The sequence below is a fragment of the Poecilia reticulata genome, chromosome 9 (assembly GCF_904066995.2).
Source record: "Poecilia reticulata chromosome 9, P_reticulata-male-v2, whole genome shotgun sequence".
Lineage (NCBI taxonomy): Eukaryota > Metazoa > Chordata > Actinopteri > Cyprinodontiformes > Poeciliidae > Poecilia > Poecilia reticulata.
This window is the reverse complement of record NC_088838.1, coordinates 1,745,016-1,766,897: the sequence shown is the minus strand read 5'-3', so window position 1 is coordinate 1,766,897 and position 21,882 is coordinate 1,745,016. Positions and strand designations below refer to the sequence as shown.

Sequence of the window (21,882 nt, the reverse complement as noted above, 5' to 3'; positions counted from 1 at the left end):
AGGTGACGCAGGCTTCGCTGCTGTTCACTGATTGGCCGAGGGCGTGGTCAGAAGAGCGAGGCGAAGAGAGAAGAAAAATGAAGGCGCAACGTTTGAAACTCGCTGCAACACGGAAGTGATGGAAGATGCAAACAAGCCGTGAATTAAAAGATGCCGGCTTTTTTCTTTGCTTCGGATTTCAATATTCAGCCGGCAGCTTGATGGAGCTGTGAGGAATGAGTTGCTTTTGTCACGTAGTGGAGAGAATGTAAAGCCTCGTTAGCCTCTTCGGAGCGATGCAGCCCCTCGGTGAACACCGACTCAGACGCAGCTAACGCCGCTGCTGCTCCCAGCCAGGTGAGCAGTTTGTAGATATATCTGTCTGGTTGTTACTACATTTAAGGTTGCATATATATATCATGGAAGACATTTAAAACACAAAGCCTGCTATATTTTTACTGCTCAAACACAACATGCGCATTTTCTGAAGAGACTCAGTTGCACATTAAAGTTATAAATAACTCAATATTGTTCAGCATGTTACCGTCATTTGTTTATCTTTGTGTGAATCTACGAGCTTCGATTGTTTCTCATTTTGCTGTTAAATCTGAGTTTCCCCCATTGTGAGATAATAAAACATGTCATTGGACATCCTATTGTAAAATGGCTAGATATCAGTTCTCTAATCAAATTGTTATGAATTATTAATTGTAGAATGAACAATAAACCTGAAGAAAACAATAGTGGTATTTTATCCATGGCTGTATGCCTGCATAGGTCTAAAATTTACAAGTAATTGCATTTTGTCTTTAATTTACACAACTATTCCAGTTATTTAATTCTGGCTGGATGGTAAAAAAAAAATAATAATAAGTTGTCTTCCTGCAGAATCTTCAATCTAAGAAAGTGAGAAAATGTGTCCAAAACCTGGAACCTTAATTAGTGGTAATTAAGGTCACTAATTACTCAGTTGCTTTTTATCCAAGATTTTGGACACATCTTGGTGTCCAAAATGTGAAAACATGGAAGAGGAACCAGTCAGATTAGAAGGAATAAAGCTTTATTTGTTCTCAGTATAACTTGGGACACAGGTGAATCATAATTAAACGTATAAGTTAAAAACAACAGATTGTTAATGCACTTCAACTCTTAAGAACATCAGACACATTTTTTTTATCAGAAATGTTTCATCAGCATATTGAGCTCATGTGATTGCTGGTCCAGAAAGGTGAAGGTCTCTGGACATCCTGAAGGTAAACACCGACTGGCAGGAAGACGGACACTGGTGAGACATCCTACAACCCAAAGGCTGGAAGAACCACGATGGTCTGCGGCAGCAGTTTGCCAACATGAAAACACATTGGAATATATTATGAATTAATTCTGACATTTTTTAATTATTTGCAACACCCCAACTAACATTAGCTCATGTATATTCGGCACTATTACAAGTTTTATCGTAGTTTAATACAAAAATCATCGTGAACCGTCTGAGCCACCTGCTTTCCTCCCGCTGCAGGGCGGAGATCACCTCCTCCTCACCACATCGCAGTATTCCTCCCACTGTCACATTTTCTTGAAGTCTCAGAAAAATGCAATCAGGCTATAAAAAGATCAGCTCTCTCTTCTTCTTTTGTATCAGAAAAACAACAACTAGCGTTAGGCCGCATGTAACGAAGCACAGCACAGAGCCTGGAGGCGGGGCGCTACACCCCCCTGCCACCAGGAGGCGGTACTCTGCTACAGAGCCAAGAAGGGCGGTGGAAATGCGGTCACTCCGAAACAGAGCCGAGCCGGGCCGGACCGAGCCGAGCCGGGTTGGCCGGTGGAAAAGGGGCATTATTGATAACCCGTTAGTAGGTCGCCATCTTTCTTGAAGCAAAGGACGGTGTGACGTTAACCAACCAATTGAGGAAGTTGTAGCCTGATGAAGTGCCTCTGCTCATTTGCATTTATTCTTTCCCCCCCTTTTCCAAGTTTTGAGGGGAAAATCCCAAGTAAAAAAACAGTATGCTTTAGTATACTAAATTTTAACATACTTTAGCATACTTTGATTGATGTACTTAAACTGTACTATTTTGGAACAACTTTTTTTGTGCTTCGTATACTTTAGTTGTATTTAAATTAAAGATGTGCCGATCAGGTTTTTTCCTGACGATTCCGATCACCCATGAGGGCCAATCACGGCCGATCACCGATACCGATCACATTTTTTTTTTATCATAAACACTACCGGTTGCAGTATGTGGAAAAAGGAACCATGAATTCACCTTAATTAAGACAAAAACTTGTTTTTAATAACTTTTTCCAAGAAGAAAACTAAACAAAACAGGCATTGTGCAAATTGTACTGATATCGGTAATACTATCTTTAACAAACTGAAAACATATGAAGGCTTTGAAGAGGCTAAATAATGCAAAAAGTAAAAAAAAAAAAACAACCTCTCAACAGTGCCAAAAAATTCAAGTATAAAACTTGACATTCAAAGGCAAATACAGGTTCCATTACAATAAACAATCCTGAGTTACTGAATAAAAACTTCCTGATAGCATGGCGGCTAGCTGATTACTGCTAGTTCTGAGTGGCTGTTTCTGACTGAGCGGAGTAATTATGCAGAACAGGGAGGAGATCGATTACTTTTTCAGAGATTATCTGTCTTATGTTAGGACAGCAAAAGTTTTAATACGTATGTAAAATTAAATTTTTTTTAGGTTAGATTTTTCAGGTTAGATGCTGCAGCTTTAAGCAGAGGTTCGGTGTGAGAGTTCACTACCAGGTGGAGCAGAAGCGGAGCTCCGTCTGTGAAATATTACTACCTGTAGCGCGTAGCAGAGGTTCAACAGCGAGAACAGAACCAGCGTCTTACACCGCAGCTCGAAGACTTAAATAATTTTGCGGGTTATTTGTTTAGCTTTCTGACCGTCATGCTAATCTGGGTGAGTGTTTGTAGCTGTGCGCTGCTTTACCTGCTATCTGATCGCTCCATATGTCTTTTTTACTGCAGTGAGCCTCGATATAGCCAAACTCCATCACGTATGGCATTGTTTTTATGCCATATTAGATTCGTCGTGTTGATGCATTTTGAGGTGCTTCATCCACGTGCTTCAATTTTCCGCCACCACACGCAAACTTCCCCATTCACTCAGTGCGATATAGTTCCACATGACATCGCTTAGGATTTGTTGCTGCGCGCTCGCGCAGTGTGAAGGAAAGAGACCAGCTGCACAGGCAGGCTGCGAAATGAGATGCAGGTGATCAGTTTGTGTGATCGGCAACAAGAGACCGTGATCGGCGATCACCGATCATACACTTTTTCACGGAAATCGGCCGATTATGATCGGTGACCGATCGATCGGCAAACCTCTAATTTAAATAGTATTAAATTACAACTTTTAGTATAGTACTTTAGTATACTCAACATACTTTTTTGGAACAACTTAAAATTATGTAGTATTCAAGAGAAATATTCCACATTGAGTGTACTAATTCTATCATAGAATTATATTAAAAATATACTTTTAATATATTTTAAATATACTACTAATATATTAGTAATGTATTTAAATTACACTTAATTTTTATTTTTGATTTACTGCTATTGCTAATAAAGTACAATTTTAATTACTCATACTTATTACATGCATAACTACACTACAGTACATACATTGTTTTAGGCTACAATTACATGGAAAGATTAATTACACAAGATGTTCAAGGTAATTCAAATATTTTGTTTTATTACCAACATTTTAAAATTGTCCAATTTTACTCACAACTTTATGAACTTTACATAAATGATCAGTTTACACGTCAAAAGGGAACACAATGAAAATGAAATTTTAAATGTGACAATAAAACATAAAAGTGAGGATCAACGACGGAACATTCCCGTTCACTGCACCTTACAGAAACCTACAAAAAAGAACATTAGAGCAATTAAACAGGGAAAGCATTTATATTTTAAAGAATACAGAAAAATGTCAAAAAAAAATACTTACAATTTTAAGACGTTTTGTACTCGCTGTGTATGTGACATCATCAGAACTGATGATGATTGGGACCGGATGCCTGGGGTGGAAAAACATTTCTGGGTGTCTTCTTTGCCTGTTTATGTTAGAAGTAGAAAAAAATAGTCAGCAATGTCATAGAATCAGTTGATGTTGGCAATAACTGTGAAGCTGTTTTAAATGTGGACTTAAGAAGATAAAGTACCTTAAAAGCTTTCCATCCATTATCTGAACACACTGATCCTTGCAGGGTAGTGAGGGGGCTGGTGGTGCCCGTCTCCAGCAGCCATCAGATGAGAGGCAGGGTTCACCCTGGAAAGGTCACCAGTCCATCACAGGGCCCAGAAAGCCAACAACTAAATAAAATGTATGAAAGAGAAATGTTAGATTAACAAGGAGAAAAATTATTTCGAGTTATCTTTAAATCAAATCATGTCTATTAAGCACTTGGTGTTGGTAACACACCAGTTTTTGTTGTTGAAATGTAGCTAGCTCCTCATTAAAAAACAAACTTACATCATGAAGACAATGTGAAGGTTCATCTTCAGACCTGGTTGGTGATCTGGTGGAGTCACAGCCTCTTCTGAGACAGGAAAATCTTTAGTTTCCTAACACCTGATATCTTTAGTTTCCTAACACCTGATTTCTCTGGCTTCTTCTTTCATATGTTTGCTTAGACTGCAAACATATGTTGACGATTAAAACATTGATGAACGAGTTAGAACAACAACCTCACAATATCAAAGTCTCTTTGTCTTATCGAGCTTAATTAAAACCAGGTTAAGTTTATGAATTAAATTATAAGTCGCAACAAAGCCTCCATGCAGTTATAACGTGAAGCTGAATGATTCCTATAGTAATAATCATACATGTCACAATAAAATTGATAAAATAATTATTTATAAAGCCAATGTAAATTATATATCTTTACTGCACTGTTTATAATTAAATGAAGATAATTAATAAGCAAACTTACCACCCAGCGTCCCTCCGGGATCCTTTTGTGACCCAAATTTCATTTCCATCGGTTGTTGTCCCGTTGTGTTGTCGTCTGACGTCACCAGCTTGAATTTACCAAAATTAGTAACTATTGTCAAGGCCCTCTCTGCTTTTAAGGCAATATTATGCGAGTAAAAATAGTGAATTTGAACAGCGTCTGTTATCTTCCCTGCGTTCAAGTTTTTTCTCCTCTTGATGGCGTTTTAAAAAAAAAGGAAAGTGTGCAATACTGCCACCATCTGGTCTGGAGTGTGAACTGGAGCTAATGACATTGATTACACAGTTTTACATCACACATCTGAAAATGGATTGGGTACTCTTTTAAACATTAAATCATGATTACAATTTTTTTATAGTATGCGATTTTAATAAATAGCAAAAGATTATTAAGGCACTTAAAATTCATACTTTTTAGATACTTCAAAAGTATGCACTTTAAAGGGGCCTAAAAGACATACTTCTGCATCTGTATTAATTAGTCTTATTTTGTAATCAGGTTGCTGCGTGTTGCAGACTTCTGCCCAGGTCCCTCTTGAAAATGAGATCTGGATCTCAACGGGGTTCACCTGGTTAAATACAGAACATTTAAAAAGGCATACTTTATTACCCTAAAATTTACACTGAGATGTAATTTAAAACATACTGAAATTAATCATTTAAAGTAGTGTTAAGTAAATTTTAAAAAATTCTATTTTGAGCATATATTTTTAAATATATACAAAATATATTTTAAATATACTTGAGAAAGTGTATATTTAGACTTGTGCAAATATATATTTTGTTCACTTAAAGTATACTTTTATTTAATATATTAAAAGTTGTAACATAACCACTATGTTTTTTTCCTGGATAAAATACATTGAAAGGTAAATGTATCATATGGTTTGTATAACAGTTGTTATTTCGTTGAAAAAATATTCAGTATTTCCACTTCTAAAACTGATTTTTGGGCAGGTCATATTGATTTTTTTAGGTGTGGCTGATATTAATGTATAAAAAGGGGCGTGTGCGTCGGCGCGCAGCGGTGCAATCAGAGAGGAAGACGCTCACCGTTAGGTCCGTGCAGCGGGAGACTTGGATTGCCTGAACGTTTAGAAAAAGTAACAAATCGAAGAAAAGAGATAAAACAGCAATCACAGTTCGCCCCAGCGCCGCGGACCGAGCGCTTTAGGAGCTGGATTGGAGCTCGCACCCAGGAAGCGCCGCCAAGTGCAAGAGGACGCCAATTGGCTAGAGGACGCCGACGGATCGAGAGATCGCCACCGGGGAGGAAAAGAAAGACATTCCCGGTGAGATCTGGACTTTACGTTTCTTTTTTGGTGGTACCACTCCTTTTTCTAATTTTTTGGGGAGGTTTTTTTTTTTTGACGTGTTGGATTTTTCGTTTTGGATTGGGACTTTGGATTAAAAGGGAGAAAGGCTCCCAGGATATGGAACTCTTTTGTGGACAATATTCGCAGTAATAAGGATCGAGAGTTTTGAACATTTATCTATTTGGGTTTCTTTACTGACATGATAGAATTAAATCTATCCTAAACTTATCTATCCTAAACTTTGAGTAATTTTTGGTTACTGATTTATTTATCAAGATAAAGCTTATTTTCTTAGTTTGTGGTTTTTTGTAATAAATCATTGTGGCTAAAAGTCAAACCAAATTTAATTCTGAGTGGTTGAATATTTATTTTTGTTGTCAATTTAACTGGTGTAACATATTTTACCTGATGCCTGTGAAGTATCCCCCTTGTGTGTATTTGTGAGTTCCACTTTAAATAGAAGCCGAATTTTACAAAATGGTGGCCCGTACGGGGACGAGGATATTATAATTTTAGGTTTTGTGCTATATATGTTGACACAGTTAAAGAGAATCTTGTTGTAGATTTGAATTTTTGTTTGGGTGTTTTCTTTCAAGATGGATGACATAACCTTTCATTCAGAACATGCTGAGGGAAAAGATACTGGTCAGGATGAGGAAGAAAGTGGAGCAGGTCTTCTTGTAGATCAGGAAGAGGCAATTGACAACAGAGGAGGAGAAGCCGGGTTACAAGGAGAAATCCTGTAGGTGAAATAACTTCTCTGATTAGCTCCCTGTATGTATCAGATAATGAAGTTGAAGAAAGAGAGGAAGATGAGGAAGAATATCTTCCTATGTCAGACATTCGAGATATTAGGAGTGATTTAACTAACATGGGGGGTAGGGTTACATAATTGGAAGAAGATTTCCGGGCCTCTGTAGATAGTGCTTTGAATAGGGAGCAAAACATCAGGACATGTATAGATAGGAATGTCGAGGCCATGGAGCAATGCATGAACACAGCCTTTAGGGAATTTTAAGCTAAGGTAGTAGACTGTTTGCTGCGACGAGATGAGAAGTGGAGGGCTGAAATAGAGAAGTTAAAGCGCACTAGACTCTCTACAGCTATTCATACTCTTGATAGTGTCAGACCGAGTCTCCCCGTGCCTTCTGAGCATCTCTTTTCCACCATGAGGCCTCCTTTACCTGAAACTTCATCTCCACCTTTAGCCTTACCTGTACAAAGTCTACCACAAGGAAGCCTTGGACCTTCACACCCCCCAAGGACGGATCAAACTGCTGCCTACATCACTTCAGGGATGGTTCCAGTTATGCCATCAATAAACAGTGGGATGGCAGACTTCCCGGCATCAACCTCCCACTTGACTTCATCAAGCCGAAGACCTGTGATTTATTCCAAGCCCCCCGTGCACTTGGGGTTTCCCACATTTGAAGGTTCAGGAGAAGTTTCTGATGTTTTAAACTTCATTGATCAGTGTGAGACGTATCTAACAGTAAGACCCCTGTCTGATCCTGAATTATTGGGAGCCTTAACTGCTGTCTTAAAAGGCTCGGCTCGGAGTTGGTGGAGTGTGGCTAAAAACAAGATACACAACTGGCTTGATTTTAAGGATGCCTTTTGTGCTGCTTTTCTACCTCCAGACTATCTTTCAGAAGTAGAAGAGAAGTTAAGAGACATGGTCCAGTTGCCAAAGCAATGTCTGAGAGACTTTGCCTTTGAGTATCAAGCACTGTGTCTAAGATGGAAGCCGGACATCAGTGAGGCAGAGCTTGTGAGGAGGATTCTAAACAACTGCAATCCGAAAATAGCAGGCTGTCTGCGTGGCACAGTCACAACCATGGATCAATTAATAAAGGTGGGATCCCAGGTTGAAAAAGATTGTGCTGGTGTCAAAATCTACTGGGGGAAAGTGGATCAGCACAAGGCCAAAGGGAAAGGCCCAACCAGGGACGCCAGAAATCCCAGAAGGTCAGCCGACTCTGTATCTGTTGTTCAGCATGGCTCTGCATCCTCCCTCCTTCATGTTCCCATAGAGGTGCGCGACAGGATGTATAATGCTGTACTGGATACAGCCTGCACCTATTCCTTGATGAGAAATAGTCAGTGGAAAATAATTGCTCGAGAAAGGGAGGTTTTGAAGCCAGCTGACAACCAAAAGTTTGCACTTGCCAATGGCAAAACATATAGTGCCTTAGGGAAGGCAACAATCCTTTATGGGTGGCATGGGATGATGTGGTCTTTAGAGACCTTTGTGGCGGAGGATAATAACCTCACCTTTCCCATCATCTTTGGTCTCGATTTTCTGACTAAAACTTCTGCCATTATCAACCTAGGCGACCACACATATGGGATAAAAGGGCCAAAAGGTTATACTTTTTACCCTTTTTCATCTTCAGCTGCGACCGCATCATCTGTGCCTGCTAGTTCTTCTCCAATTCATCTTATCCTGGCTCTGTCCATAGAGGAGAACAAGGCATCAACCACAGAGTCATGTCCTTGGATGACAAAGCAACCACTAGAAGTCCAGAAGCTTTTGAAGGCCTGGCCATCTGTATGCTCAGATACATTGGGTAGAACATCTGTGGAAGAACACAGAATAATGACCACAGATGAAATACCCATTCGCTGCAGAGCTTACCGGGTGTCTCAAGCGGCAGATAATAAAAGAACAGATTGATGGAATGCTCAAAGATGATATAATAGAGCCATCACAGTCTTCCTGGGGGTCCCCTGTTGTCCTTGTTCCGAAACCAGACAAATCTTTTCGATTTTGTGTGGACTACAGAGCTTTGAACACCAAAACTCTTCAGGATGCCTATCCCATGCCCATCATCCATGAGTTGTTGGAGTCAATGACTGGAGCAAACATTTTCAGCACCCTGGATTTAAAGTCTGGCTATTGGCAGATGGCAGTGGCAGAGGACAGCAAAGCAAAAACTGCTGTTATTACCCCATTTGGACTTTATCAATTTAAGTGCATGCCATTTGGATTGAAAAATGCAGGAGCATCCTTTCAATGTTTAATGGAGAAGGTTTTAGGAGAGCTACGTGGAAAGATCTGCTGTGTGTACATCGATGATGTGATTGTCTTCTCCGCCACTCCTGAGCAACACCTGAAGGACCTGGACACAGTATTCACAAAGCTACACCATGCCAATTTGTCCCTCAATCTTAAAAAATGCAACTTTTTCCAGCAAGAACTCGAGTTTCTTGGACACATTGTGTCAGCAGAAGGTGTTCAAGTGGATTCAGAAAAAACCCACGCCATTACGGCTTATCCAATTCCATCTAACCATAAGACTCTTCAGAGATTCCTCGGGATGGTTGCTTGGTACCACAAGTTGATCTCACACTTCGCAGACATAGCTACGCCTCTTTATCAGCTGCTCAAAAAAGATGTAAGTTGGGAGTGGACAGTGGACTGCCAACGTGCTTTCATGACACTGAAGAAAGCTTTGGTGGAATCACCTATACTGGGGCAGCCAGATTTCAAGTTACCATTCGAAATTCATACAGACGCCAGCGATGTTGGTCTGGGAGCTGTCCTGGTCCAACCAACCCCCGATGGAGAAAAAGTCATTGCTTTTGCTTCAAGATCACTGAAAGGAGCAGAGCACAACTACTCCACCTCTGAGAAGGAATGTTTGGCAGTTGTTTGGGCCGTGGAGAAGTGGAGACATTTTGTAGAGGGTACAAAGTTCACCGTTTACACGCACGGACCATGCTGCCTTAACCTGGGCCTTCAATTGCCCCAGAACCAGTTCTAGATTAACACGCTGGGTGTTGAGGTTGTAAGACTTCAATTTTGAAGTACGATATAGAAAAGGAATGCACAATGTAGTGCCAGACGCTCTATCACGAGTGATGCCTACTGACTCGGCTGGACCAGCACATGTAGCCCTGAATTCTGCTAAAGCCATGTTAGGCTTACCCCTATCATTAGCAGAAATCAAGGAAGCTCAGGAAAAAGACTCAGACCTCATGGATATGGTCCAGGACCCGAGATACCAGAGACCTGGCAGGAGCCTCTTCTGCAAAGTTCACGATCTCTGGTATAGGAAAACTCCTCTAAAAGATGGCATGAAATATCAGCTGGTGGTTCCCAAGTCTTTGGTTCCTCAGTTTCTCCAGTACTTCCATGATCGTCCGTTGAGTGGACATCTGGGCAGGCTAAAGACACTTCTCCGGCTGTTGGAGGTTGCATGGTGGCCGTCAGTCCGTAAGGATGTGTGGACTCATGTAAAGACCTGTGCAGTTTGTCAGAAGTACAAACCGGACAATCAAGCTCCAGCAGGTTTTCTGCAACCCACACCTCTGACTGAACCCTGGGCAAAACTTGGGGTCGACTTGATGGGACCTTTTCCACGCAGTAAAAAAGGAAACGTCTTCCTTTTTGTTGTGATCGATTACTTCACAAAGTGGGTGGAAATGTTTCCTTTAAGAGACAGCAAAACACAGAAACTCATCACTATCCTCCAGGAGGAGATATTCACTCGCTTTGGAGTTCCTCAAAGCCTGGTGTCAGATCGGGGGCCCAGTTTACCAGTCAAGAGATGTCCAGTTTTTGCTCTGCGTGGGGGGTAAAACACCATTTTACCACCAGCTATCATCCCCAATCTAACTTGACTGAACGGGCTAACAGAACTATCAAAACAATGATAGCTTCATTTGTTGGACAGCATCACAATCTATGGGACCAACATATCTGGGAATTCCGTTTCGCCATCAATAGTGCTCAACATGAAACCACAGCAAAAGCCCCTGCAGAGCCAATGTTGGGACGTCAACTTCAAGGACCATTGGAAAGGATGATAGCCAAACCACCATCACCTTAGCAAACCGTATACAAATTGTTGGAGCGACACAATGAGATGAAGGAAGAAGTCAAACGGAAAGCTAGGATAAGTCAAACCCAACAAGCCAAATACTATAATGCCCAGAGGAGGGGTGCACACTTCTGGCCGGGAGATTTGGTCTGGGTCAGGTCTCACCCCCTTTCCAAAGCAATAGATAATTTTTCCGCAAAGCTAGCGCCAAAGTGGTCAGGACCAGCTACAGTGAGGAAACAGTTAGGCCCAGTAAATTATCAGCTCCAGCGGGAAGACCAGCAGCAAGAAACAAACACAGTTAATGTGGTTAACTTAAAGCCCTATTTTGGGGTTCAGCCTCCCTTGCCTCCGGCTGGGGGGGGATTGTAACATAACCACTATGTTTGTTTTTTTCCTGGATAAAATGCATTGAAAGGTAAATGTATCATATGGTTTGTATAACAGTTATTTCGTTGAAAAAATATTCTGTCTTTCCACTTCTAAAACTGATTTTTGGGCAGGTCATATTGGTTTTTTAGGTGTGGCTGATATTAATGTATAAAAAGGGGCGTGTGCATCGGCGCGCAGCGGCACGATCAGAGAGGAAGACGCTCACCGTCAGGTCCGTGCAGCGGGAAACTTGAATTGCCTGAACGTTTAGAATAAGTAACAAATTGAAGAAAAGAGATAAAACGGCAATCAAAGTTCGCCCCAGCGCCGCGGATCGAGCGCTTTAGGAGCTGGATTGGAGCTCGCACCCAGGAAGCGCCGCCAGGTGCAAGAGGACGCCAATTGGCTAGAGGACGCCGACGGATCGAGAGATCGCCACCGGGGAGGAAAAGAAAGACATTCCCGGTGAGATCTGGACTTTACGTTTCTTTTTGGGGGATTTTGGTGGTACCACTCCTTTTTCTAACTTTTTGGGGAGGTTTTTTTTTGACGTGTTGGATTTTTCGTTTTGGATTGGGACTTTGGATTAAAAGGGAGAAAGGCTCCCAGGATATGGAACTCTTTTGTGGACAATATTTGCAGTAATAAGGAACATTTATCTATTTGGGTTTCTTTACTGACATGAACTGAGTGAATTAAATCTATCCTAAACTTATCTATCCTAAACTTTGAGTAACTTTTGGTTACTGATTTATTTATCAAGATAAAGCTTATTTTCTTAGTTTGTGGTTTTTTTGTAATAAATCATTGTGGCTAAAAGTCAAACCAAATTTAATTCTGAGTGGTTGAATATTTATTTTTGTTGTCAATTTAACTGGTGTAACATATTTTACCTGATGCCTATGAAGTATCCCCCTTGTGTGTATTTGTGAGTTCCACTTTAAATAGAAGCCGAATTTTACAAAGTGTATTTTGGTGCAATTATGTTTAAGTGTGTTTAAAGTTCTAATTTCAAAATTGGTACAAGTATACTTTTAGTATACTTCAGATATACTTATAGGTAGTACAGTTAATACTTAGTATACTTAAAGTGTACTTTCACAAATTTAAGTATGTTTGAAATATACTAAAGTATTATTTTTTCACCTGTGATAGAATGTGATAAGAAAACAAGGAAATGCTAAATGAAGGGACATTGGAAAATGGGAAAAATTAAAAAATTCTCTAACAAATGTTAAATGAAAAATAGATAAAAGAAAAATGGGTAAATAAAAAAGGGATACATGAGAAATTGATTAATGAAACTGGAAAATAGACAATTGGGTTAATGAAAATGGAAATTGAAAAGTGGTTAAATTTAAAAAATAGATTAATGAAAAATGGACAAATGAAAAATATATAAATGAAAAAGGGAAATATAGAAATTGATTATATGAAAAATAAATGAAAAATTGGATTAACGAAAAAGGAAAATTGAAAAATGGGTAAATGGATAAAGGGATAAATGAAAAATTGACAAATGAAAAATAGATGAATGAAAAGGGGAAATTGAGAAATTGACAATCTGAAAAATAGATAAATGAAAAAGGGAAATAGAGAAATTGGTAATCTGAAAAATAAATGAAAAAATGGGTTAATGAAAAAGGGAAATTGAAAAGTGGTTAAATGAAAAATAGATTAATGATAAATGGTTAAATGTATAAAGGAATAAATGAAAAATAGATAAATGAAAGATTATTTTACTCTTTTTATTTATTTCACCTATTTATTTATTTATTTATTTATTTATTTATTTATTTAACTTTGGCTGAAATAGCTCTCCATACTTCTATGCATCATTTTTTTGTATTAATGTTAGTACAGATAATAGGCAAACCATGTACTGCATTTGATAGTAGTTTAAATTAATTTCAGCTACAGACTTTCAAAAGAATATTCAGATTTTAACATGCATTTTCTAAGTAGTAAATATTTTAGTTTACTCTTATTCAGTTACTTCAATGTTGTTACACCTCTGAAATATTTTTTGCAGTTTCTTTAATTGTGATACAGGAACTGTTTCACTTAAACATTTAGTTTCCTGAGATATTGTCAATTTATTTTCAAGCAAAACTCTCAAAAAGAGCGTAGGGTTTATTAGTTTTTAATTACAATGTGTGGCTAATATGAACACTTATTATTATTATTATTATTAATTTTTCAGGTTTGCATGGTAACACCTCGTGATGTGTTTCTGAGCCATGATTGAGCCACTCTACCAATTACCTTTCCCTTGGATCCATGCACCTGGACCTGCTGACCGGTATGGTGTCCATCAGTCCACGATCTGCCGGATCATCACAGCACGGACCAACTTTTTATTTACAGTACTCGGTTAAATTAGGATCTTGAAACCGGAGGATCAGATATGCAGAAATCTATCTGCAGACTTTATTGGCCTCACTGACACTGCAGTGATCCTGGACTTGAGCTGAGCCGGTCTTTCTCTCCTCTAGAGTGACATGTTTTCATAACCAGTAAAGGCAAACAAGTCTGATGTCTGAGTAACTGCTATGAAGCAGTTACACCGTGTTCCAAATGATTATGCAAGTGATATTTTCTCAGATTTTCTTAAATGGTCAATGCAAATGATGGTCCGTGTAATTTTCAAGTCATGATTACTTTATATTACAGTATAAATCAAATTTTACAGAGCAAAACTCCCAATGAGAACAGTATTTTTTTTTTTAAATAAAAAACTCAAAATGCACTGTTCCAAATTCTTATGCACAGCAGATTTTCTAAACATTTTACGGATTATAAAGAACTGCTAACGGTCATTCTTTTAATGTGCAGCTTTAAGTGGGCACAGGTACTAAAATCAAAAGCTATTTCAATGTAAAGCATCTTACAGACAGAGTTACATGTTAACATAGGACCCCTTCTTTGATATCACCTGCACAATTCTCGCATCCATTGAACTTGTGAGTTTGTGGATAGTATCTGCTTTAATTTCTTTGCAGGATGTCAGAATACCTTCCCAGAACTGCTGTTTTGATATGAACTGCATCCTACCTTTAGCTCGTCTGCTTGAGGATACTCCAAAGGTTCTCAATAGGGTTGAGGTCAGAGGAGGATGGTGACCACACCATGAGTTTCCCCCCTTTTTATCCCCATACAAGGGGCACACAGGAATGGACCTTACCACAGGGGCGGTGTTTCATTGGCTAATGTCCATTTTACGTCACAGCACAGCTACCACGTGCGTGACCATCTCACAAACGCAAGCTACAGTAGTAAATACATTCTAATGTACATTGTGGACTAGCAGACTGGCAGAACGTTTTTGCGTCAGGACTCGAAAAAGAATGGTTCTCCACCGTCAGTGGGGTATCTGCACAGGCGATGTCAGGTATCCTGATTGTATTTGTGGAACTAAAATTCACAGATTTCCAAAATCTGAAACGGAATGCCTTGCTTGGATCAAAGCTTGTGCACGACCGCATTTGCAGCTCAACCGTTGTAGGATCAATAAGAACAAAGTATTGTCTGTAAGTATTATTGCTTTGCTTTCTTTGTGTTTAGTGAATGAAAAAAAGAAAGTCAATAATAAACATCCATTATGAAAACCTTTTAGCCAAGTACAGCATAATGGCAGTACCGATACAACTTCTCCACCTTGAAGCCTGTCTGTTACAGTTTTCCGTTAGCTGAACAGATCAATATGCAATGTGTACTGTATCTGACATGCATTAAAGATTTTATTTGACCTGAAAAGGCTTTTTACTAAACTGTAATCGTGTTAGCCACGCTAATCGTGTTAGCCTCCGAGTACCGTGTATCAGGCCTAGGCACGTAAGAACATTTGCCAACAGAAATCACCCTCAAAATCATAAATGTCCGACTTACCCAGCCTTGCAAGAACAATAGGCGACAGTGATCTTGTCCACAGCTATATTTATGCTGAGGATCTGCTGTTTTCCTCATTGATCAGTAGCTTTTAGCTATGACGCGCACAATCTTGGAGGCATTGCGTGGCTCAAAAACCTTGATGTCGTCCAAAAAGATGACATGAACTTGTTGGTTCCGCTGTCCATTGTCGTGGCTGATATTTTTTGAAAATCCGGCAGAAATGCTACACTAATTGACTCAGAAATACTCTGCAGAGAGTCAGTCGAAATGAAATTACACATAGAAACTAAGCACAGCGAGGCTTTGTTTGTGAGACATGCAGTCACGTGAGACTTTCGAGGGCCGTTTCTGGGTGGAGCTTGGTAAGGTCCATTCCTTGCAGCATTCCTGTGTCATGCATGAATATGATTTTACTACTGAAGGTACAGCTCTTCTTTTTAAACCATGAAAGAAAGTGATCAGTCAGAAAGTCCATATACTTTGCTGAGTTCATTTTCACACCTTCGGGGACTCCGAAGGGGCCGACCAACTCTCCCCTCATAATTTCGGCCCAAAACATGATTCCACCACCTCCTTGCTGACGTCACAATCGTGTTGGGATATGGTGGCCATCCACCACCAATCCACTACTGCATCCATCTGGACCATCCAGGGTTGCACAGCAGTCATCAGTAAACAAGTTTATTTGAAAATTAATTGGGCCCACTGCGACTGTTTCTGCTTGTCAGCACTGGTTAGGGGTGGCCGGATAGTGGGTTCATGCACCACAAGCCTCTAGAGGATCTTCCACCTTGAGGTTCAAGAGGCACCAGCAGCTTCAAATAACCATTTGCTGCCTTGAAAGAGCATTTTAACAGCTGCTCTTTTAATGCGATGAATTTGTCTAACAGAAACCTTCCTCATTATGCCTTTATCTGCACAAACCCATCTTTGATCTGAATCAGCCACAAATCTCTTCACAGTACGATACCGCTTCAGTTTTCATTAAATATCTAATGTTTTCATACCTTGTCATATGGCATTACACTATATGAAGATTGTCATCAGCAGAGAAATCCTTTCTCTTTCCAATATTGCTTGAAACCTGTGGCCTGCTTAATAATGTGGAACATCCTTCTTAAGTAGATTTCCTTTAATTTAGCTCACCAGACAAACTAATCAACCCAGCTCTCTGAAATTAATTATAGTGATTCAAAGACCCCTGACACACAATACCATCTATAAATTTAATAACACAACAAAACAATTTAATCTTAATGACACTTAAATCCAATTTGCATAATAATTTGGAACACGGTGTATATATTTACTGTTCATTTTGTTACCCTGTTTATACTTAGAATAAAATTTAATCGCTTTTGTAATACTCTGCATTTCACAACCCCTTTTTCCCCTTTTCTCGGTGTTTATATTATATCAAGTATTTGCATGTAGATTCAAGTGGGATATTAAAATGCTTAAAAACACCTTTAAGTAATACCAGCAAAGAAATGTGAATATTAAGCAATATGCAGTTAGTCATGTAATTCAATATACTGAATAAGGCTGGATGATATGACTTACAAGATTTTTTTCATACCAGATTTGATTTGAATTGATTCCTCCCGTTCTCAATTTCTATATATAAAAAATTATTACAGAAAATACTTTCACAAGTGCCTTTATTTCAATTATTACTTCTTTTAGTTGGTAAGGGAGCATTATTGTCAGACTACAAGAATTTTTAATTACGAGAATGCAGTCATCATAACAGCAGAATAAAGATGCAATTTTACAATAATGTCTTAAAATTACAAGAAGCTATTTTAATGAGAAATAAAGATTTAGATTTATCTGACGTAACCAGCTCAGTCAGTAATCAAGAGGATGTACATTGCTACTTCAATTGACCAGATAAGTATTAAGGTAAAAAAAAATAAAGCAAATGGAAAATGGAAACTGAGCATTAGCTCAGCCGATGCATCTGTCCAGGAAGCCACCAAACAGAACTCCTGTGCAACTCCAGCTACAATAAAGATAAAAACAGAAATAAAACAAAGATAAAATAACAAATAATGCCAATTTGATCATTCAGATCTAATGCGTTCCAGATGTAAAAACTGAAATGTATCATTGATATTTTACAAATTTCACAAATCAATTAGAAGGTTTCACAAATGTTTTATTTATTCTGTTATTAGTGCAGAATAATCTAGTTAGGTTTGAAATGTCTGTGTTGGGAACTGGGGTTTGTGGGAATGGTTCCGTTTTGCTGCTTTTCCCCTCTTTTACCACCAGAGGGTGCGAAGAGGCTGTTTCCTTCCTGAGGGTGTTGCCTGTGGTTCCTGGATTCTTGCACACCTGCAATTTATCACATCATCTGGAGGAGTATATGAGGGGGGGAGCTGCCGACACTTCAGCGCCAGAGTGTTAGCCAGTATTTGGTACTCCAGCCCTCTGTGTTACTCACTGTGATCTCCCTTTGTAGACATCTAGTGCCATTTCCTTGTGCTTCCTCCTCAGGTGATTCCTCGTGAAGCCATGGATGCTACCCACTGTGGTTGCCTGAGTTCCTGGCTTCTGCTGTGCATTCCTTCCTTTGAGACGCCACACATTATTTGCAAAGCTGATGACCACAGTGCCTTTTCACATTGCTGCGAAAACAGGCTTTGTTTCAAATGTCATGCTCCAGCCTTGATACATTTAAAGTTGAGAGAGCGAACCAATCACACCTTTGGCGCCTCATTCGATGTTTGAAGTTTACCTCAGTGTGGATTGCGTGCCTCCTTTCACTCAAAGGAGGTGTATGGATATTTACATCGATCCCCCTGTGAGGAATTATGTTTTTTTGGAGAACTTTACATCAAGGTAAGAGTTTACAACTCACCGCATTAGCTTTTTTTGAGCAGCTCTATGACAACGTCAAGAATAACTTTCAGAGGTGAGCGAGCAGTGAGAATAATTCATCTATGTGAACAAAGGATTATGTACGGCATTTACATCCCAGCACGCTGTCCAGCACCTGGCTCTGTCTCTGCGCTGATAAAGTTCATGTATGTGGTCACAGTTGGCCAGTGCGTTAGTGGTTAATGAACCACTCACTCATCATGCAGGTTCAGCCCGATGAGGAGCTTTCGCGCTCGCCTCGTAGTCAATGTTTCACGCTGGTTAATTATTTTATTAATAATTATATTATTATTTTCCCGGTTACATGAAGAATCAAACCATATCAAATGCTTTGTCCACTTAGTCAGCCAGAGTCAATGCGGGCGGCAGTGCAGAGATCTGAAAAACTCGTCCATTAAAGCTCAGACAAACAAAAACAGTTTCGATGGCACTTATTAAAAATTCAACAGACACAAAATGGAAGAGCTGCTAAAGCCACATTAGCAGCATTGAATTAAATCTCCCGTTTATTGCGCATCTCTGCACGCAGTGCAGCGTATTTATCTCATCATGCAGGGCCAGTCCAAGGCTGAGCAGAATTTGACTTACGAGCCCCTCTTGCTGCTAAAAACTGTAATGTAAATGTAAATTATGCTTAACATACAATTTTAAATAAGTCACTAATCATGCAAATTATACTTAACATATAAGTAGAAAGAAGTCACAACAATTTTCACCCTGATGACCAACTATTCTCATCTTTATAGGATTTATCTTCTATTAAAATACTGGTAAAGGATACAATAACTGAATAGGCCTGCACAACAAGTCACCTATAGAAGTATGAACATTACATGAATGTATGAGACCATCCCTGCCTGGAAAGACCTCTACGACTCTACCCATTTTTCATGTCGGTCTGGGGGTATTGTCCTCCCCTAAGATAACTACATCTCTTACTTTGAGAACTGTTGAAGTAGAAGTGTTCACCGAATGAGCCAATTTCAAATCAGTCAAATAGTCTCTGCACCAGCTGTTGCAAAAGCTGGTAAAAAATTTCACTGTTTGCAGTGAGCACCTGATTTGGGTGAGGTGGCAGTGGTATACTGCTGAGAAATGCCTCTCCGCCCCCACACAAATAGAGAAAAAAGTTTACTGCATGAACAGATAGGCTGTTCATTTTAGTTTAGTTTATTGTGCAAACGGCTGAAACAACATTTTGTGTGGAAAAAACCCATGTTGACATCTCAAAATTAAACATAAACAGTAAAAGACGGAATATATGTAAACTCAGTGGCTGTGTTTACATGATGATCCACTAGACATCTAATCCACTCCCTGTCAAAAGGCCTATTACACACAAAATGTAAAATGTAGGTATAATTGAGAGAGTCCTGTTGGGCCCGTGTATATTCAGGCACTAGCAGATCTCTTTATGCTCAGCGTAACTAGTACAAGTTATTAGGCGAACACTGTGCTTTGCCTGCTAGTAGTTTAAATTAATTTAAGCTGCACACTTTCAAAAGAGTATTCAGATTTTAACATGCATCTTCTAAGTAGTAAATATTTCAGTTCACTCATACTCAGTAACTTCAGTGTTGTTACACCTCTGAAACATTTTTTGCAGTTTCTTTGTGATACCAGAACTATTTCACTTAAACTTTTAATTTCCTGAGATATTGTCAATTTATTTTCAAGCAAAACTCTCAAAGAGCTGAGGATTTATTAGTTTTGATTACGTTGTGCAGCTAAATATGAACGCTTATTAGTGTTTTGTTTGTTTTTAATTTTTCAGGATTGCATCGTAACACCTCGTGATGTGTTTTTGAGCCATGATCGTTGTGCCGATTACCTTTCCATTGGGATCCAAGCCCCTGGACCAGCTGACGGCGTCCATCAGTCCACGGTTTTCCGGATCATCACAACGTGGACTAACTTTTTATTTACAGTACTTGGTTAAACTATGATCTTGAAACCGGACCACCTGATCTGCAAAAATCTACCTGCAGACTTTGTTGGCTACCCTGACAGTGCAGTCATCCTGGACGGTGCTGAGCCGATCTTCCTCTCCTCCAGAGTGACGAGTTTTCATCACCAGTAAAGGCAAACAAGTCCGATGTCTGATTAGCTGCTATGAAGTATATTATATATTCACTGTTCATTTTGCTATCCTGTTTGTACCTACAATAAAATTGAATCTCATTTGTAATACTCTACATTTCACAAACCTTTCTTTCTCGTTGTTTACGTTATATCAAGTATTTGCATGTAGATCAGGAATTCAAGTTAGATGTTAAAATTCAACACTTTTAGGTAATACCAGCAAAGAAATGTGAATATTAAGGATAGAATATGCAGTTGTCATATAATTTAATATACTGAATAAGGCTGGATGATATGACTTGCAAGATTTTTTCATACCAGATTTGATTTTAATCGATTCCTCCCGTCCTCAATTTCTATAATAAAATCACCGAAAATCTTTTCAAAAAGTGCCTTTATTTCAACCATCTGTTCTGTGAGTTGTATAAGGAGCATTATGGCCAGGCTACAATAAATTTTAAGTGCAAGAATACAGTCATCGTTACAGCAGAATAAAGAAGCAATTTTATAACAATGTCTTAAAATTACAAGAAGTCGTTTTAATGAGAAATAAAGATTCAGACTGATCTGACGAAACCAGCTCGGTCCATATGGTTCTGACATTTGTCAGTAATCAAGAGGATGTTCATTTCCACCTCAACTGGCCAGGTAAGCATTAAGGTAAAAATAAAAAAAGGAGCAAATACTGTATACAAAATGAAAAAAGAGCAACTGATAGAAATACTTTCTATATAAAGAAAAGCAAAAGCGTTAATAGCAGGAGAAAAGTTGTTGGCAACATTAGCTCAGCCAATCTCTCCCTCCAGGAAGCCATCAAACAGAACTCCTGTCCAACTCCAACTATAATATAGATAAAAAAGAGAAAGAAAACGGAAAGTTAAAATAACAAATAATGCCAATTTAATAATTCAGATCTAATTCGTTCTGGAATCTATTATTGACATTTTACAAATTTCACAAATCAATTAGAAGGTTTCACAAATGTTTTATTTATTCTGCTGTTAGTACAGAATAATCTAGTTAGGTTTGAAATGTCTAGGTGTTGTTTTTAAAGTACAACACATTAAAAAAGCTCAACATAGTGAAAAATTAGGAGTAATCGCCCTTTAGCTTTTTTTCCGAATTAGATGCTACATTCGGAAGCTAACTTCAGCTTCGACTGATAGGTTGGGCACAATATAGACAGATCTCTCTCTCTATATATATATAAAGCATAGATATGTAGATTGCACACTGCACAGATAATCAAAACACTTCACGCTTACATAGCACCTTTGTAAGCTTGTCCCTGTTAACTACGTCAGACATATAAGGCATTATGGTGAATACAAACAATTTATTAACTTACCTTCAAAGTTATTGTGAAGTTTGACACATCCAGCTTAAATCCTTTGTTGTTGGAGCGTTTCTGGACGTCTGAATAATTCTATAAGCATTATTAATAGTCCTACAGCGACCTAGGAGCCACTGTTAAGGTACTGTTGCCTGCGCACCGGAACCATTCTATGTGGCAAAAAATGCTGAAGT

At 38.9% G+C, this 21,882-nt stretch overlaps 2 long non-coding RNA genes across 2 annotated transcripts; one reads left to right on the top strand and one right to left on the bottom strand.

Moving 5' to 3' along the window:
• The first annotated feature begins 56 nt into the window (after window positions 1–56).
• LOC108166565 (uncharacterized) lies at window positions 57–20,605 on the top strand. Its single transcript, XR_014089137.1, has 3 exons — window positions 57–336; window positions 13,700–17,810; window positions 17,890–20,605. It is a non-coding gene; the product is annotated as an uncharacterized LOC108166565 (long non-coding RNA).
• LOC145552978 (uncharacterized) lies at window positions 3,480–4,278 on the bottom strand. Its single transcript, XR_014089138.1, has 3 exons — window positions 4,192–4,278; window positions 3,978–4,083; window positions 3,480–3,891 (listed from the first exon to the last, which is right to left on the bottom strand). It is a non-coding gene; the product is annotated as an uncharacterized LOC145552978 (long non-coding RNA).
• Window positions 20,606–21,882: the final 1,277 nt, after the last annotated feature.